The sequence below is a fragment of the Solanum lycopersicum genome, chromosome 12, assembly GCF_036512215.1.
Source record: "Solanum lycopersicum chromosome 12, SLM_r2.1".
NCBI classification, from domain to species: domain Eukaryota; kingdom Viridiplantae; phylum Streptophyta; class Magnoliopsida; order Solanales; family Solanaceae; genus Solanum; species Solanum lycopersicum.
In genome coordinates this window covers 43,974,177-43,977,623 of record NC_090811.1, presented here as the reverse complement: position 1 = coordinate 43,977,623, position 3,447 = coordinate 43,974,177, and the positions used below count along the sequence as shown (strand labels likewise).

General features: G+C 34.9%; 1 long non-coding RNA gene across 1 annotated transcript; it reads left to right on the top strand.

Moving 5' to 3' along the window:
• The first annotated feature begins 824 nt into the window (after positions 1-824).
• On the top strand, positions 825-3,188 carry LOC112940483 (uncharacterized). The gene is made up of 2 exons (XR_011213354.1): positions 825-1,388; positions 1,559-3,188. It is a non-coding gene; the product is annotated as an uncharacterized lncRNA (long non-coding RNA).
• Positions 3,189-3,447: the final 259 nt, after the last annotated feature.

The window sequence follows — 3,447 nt, the reverse complement described above, 5'->3', positions numbered from 1 at the left end:
TTTTACAATAAACCAAAGTGACTTTATAGTGAACAAAAGTGACATTACAGTTACCACATTCATACCAAACACAGTGAGGTCATTTCTTTTGAAGTTTCCTTATCCAAGTTATCCTAAGATTCAAAAAGTTAATAAATGAAGGAACTGCTCATACACCCCCTTCAATGCACACCTAAGTGACCCATAAGACTACCAACTGTTGACACCCCAATTTTGACTCGCTCCAATGGGAAATTAATTAATGAGTTTGTTAACTTTATACGATTTTGAAATAGTTGGCTTTTGTAAAGTTTAAAATGTATTAAGTGTTTTTAATGTTTTAACTTTTATAATTTTTTTAGATAATATATATGTCTACATAGTCATATATACGACTAGTATATTTTACGTTTATTGGAAAACCACCTCAAAAGGATTTTACTTCGATGAATATTTTACTAAGTCATTCGGTTATACAATAGTCTATGTTTTAAATTACATAGTGTATATTTAAATTACTTATTCCTATTTCTTCAAAAATAAGAAGCTTGTTAATTGTTTTATTGATTTATTTTATTCAATAAGCTATTTCAGCCATTAAACTGCCAATTTTTACCATTTAATCCATTCCAATTAAAATTATAGCAGCCTTAGTTCAAATTGGCAGCCCAATTCATCCAATTTAAGCCCATCCCGGTAAACCAAACGAAAGTGTGTCTGTGTCCACTTCTCAATTCAATCCAGCCTACTTCTTAAATTCAAAGCAGCAAAAATACCCAATCTATTTCTGGCTCTTTAACCCAGCCAACCTTTATAACCGACCTGGCCCTTTTCCCTTTTCTCCCAGATCGATTCAAAGCAAGGGAAACATAATCAAGAGATCAGCGTAACCTAGACGCAGCCACACCATTAGGAGCACCTGACACTCTTAACGTGATGGAAAGCAACTGCGCGTGTCTCCCTCACTGCTCGATCTCTCTCTGCGTGCCTCTTCGTCTTCAAAGGCGTGTGAAAAAAAAGACTAGCAACGGATTCCAGGATTTTGTTATTGTTCGTACGATTGCAGCAGGGCAGAGTCGTCTACGTTCCTGTCCTTGCAACAACGTCCTTGTCTCATGCGGATAGGCGCCACATCGAGCCTCTAGGACAAGAGGAGATCAATCAAAACCATCGATGTTCTTTTAAAATTTTAATTTTTTTTCCTAAAAATCCGGTTTTCTCATGAAGAGGCAAGTTTTGTCCTCGTCTAAAAAGAATTTTCAAATTTTGAATGGGCTAGAATGGTCGACTTTGCCTTTTTCCCTCCTTCTTAGAAAACCCTAAATCTGAATCCTATATATATTTTCTTGGATGGGTTGTCTAGAGAGAGGTTTTTGTTTTGGTGAAGGCGGAAATTCTGCAAGTAAAAGGTAAGGAGGATTTCGGAAATTTTTCCTTTAGTTGGATATTTTTAAATTAAAAAAGCTAAAAGAAAAAAAAGAGAGGAGATTTTCGAGTTAGAGAAGCCTTTGGGACTGGGAGAATTTTTTTAAAGCGACGAAGAACTGAGCGATACAGTTTCTGGTGTCATCTGCTACAGTTGGTCCTTCTAAGCTCTCAAAGTCGCAGTTCTGGTAGTGTCAAAGTCACCGTTCTTTTACTCATTTCCATCCCTGTTTCGCTGCACACTTAAAGGTAACATCACCTTTTTTATAATGTTAAGTATATCTTATATTTCTAACGGTGTCTCCAATGATTCCGAGGCCCGTGTTGCTGTTGTTTGTCATCATATTATTTATATTTTAATATTTGTGTGTGTTCCTAAAAGAATCCATCTCTGTGCTTGTGATGTTCTTTTAAGTTATATGAAACTTTAATGTTTTCGGTATGAGGTACTCTGTTTTGAAAAACTCTGCAGCATGTTACACCACATTGGTTCAAGTTTATCACATTCCGCGTTAATCATTATTTGAGTTGTGCTATCTCTTTTTGATATAGTCAATATGGTTTTAAAAAATAGAGTTAAGCTTTTTGTTCCTCATGAATATCTTGCCTTGAGTAGGCTGATTTTAGTTTAAAATATGCGTTTTGAATTTCTATAGTTTTCAATGAATATTTGGTAGTTCAGTGGTCAGTCATGTCCTTCTAGAGCCATCTCGGTGAAGCACCTTGAGTAGGCTCATCTCAATCTTGTGTTTTTTTTTGTTCAAACCTATCTCAAATATGTTCTATAGGTTGATGTTCGTCGGCTAGCGTGACCTACGTTTTTGATATAATTTTTTCTCCATTAAAGTCAAGTTGGTGGGCAACAATCTGCATTTGTTGAGGGGCATGAATTGATTTGTTTCGGTTTTTCCCATTTTTTTCACTGGAAAGAGAATGAGTATCACTCATAGTGTTATTACTTTTTTTGGAGAACATATGAAAAATAAGGTTATTTCTCATTGCCTTTAGTTCAGTTTTTTTTATAAGAAGTGTTTCTTCAGGCCTAGTTATGTTAAGTTCTATCTACATGTTTTAATTTCAAATAGTAAGCATCTGTCATCACCCGCGATCAAAGGATAATTGTCTTTAAGTAGCGACTATTGGGCCTTCTTAATAGCTCCTTAAATTTATCATTTCCTTTAAATGTCATTTTTGAAACAATTGCTTGTAAATTTATACAATCTTTTGTAGGTGTGTATTTTGTAGTGAAGTAATTTATTCTTTTACATTCATGTTTATTGAATTGTACACTAATTCTCTTCCCTTTGTTTGCATGAGAAATCTGTCCGGGTTCATCAAGTACTCCAATCATTCCTCTTGAATTTTGGAAGAGCCGTAAAGGTTCAAGATTCAGTATCCTGAGTCCACCCATAAGAACAGACGAATAGTTTCTGAAGCTGAAATAGCATGAGGGATCGAAGAACTCGAAGTGGAAGAGTTGAAGAGAATGGGTCAACAGGGCCCATTTTATTTATTCATTGTACCTTAAGTATTTTCTCGTTTTGGGCCTAAGACCCTGTCCTCTTTGTATTACTATTTATAGAATCTAGGATAGGAACCAAGTGAAGTGGGTCAAAACCCAAAAATAATGGGTCTAAATATCGGTCCAGGCGGACAGAACCCGAATTTGGACCCAACCCGACTCTCTCTCCTTATCTCTCTCTCTCTCTCTCTCTTATTTTCATTTTCTTATTTGCTTTTATTTTTTGTTAGTTCTAAGGTTAAAGAATCCAAATCTCCGCAAATGCAGTAATGTTTTATCAACCTCAAATTTAATCAAATATAATTAGGTATTGTTAAAATAAAAGACGAATAAATTGGCAAATCAATTCTTACTTAGATGGTGATTTAATTACTTTGTTGTAAGCAAGTCTAAAACGAAAATAGTGTTAAGTTTTAGCTAAATAGATTAGTTGTCGGATAACCACAAGTAAGGGGACATCTTAGGTGCTTTCAAACCTTCCTAATATGTCAAAAAGAATTCCCAAACCCCTAATAATCTTT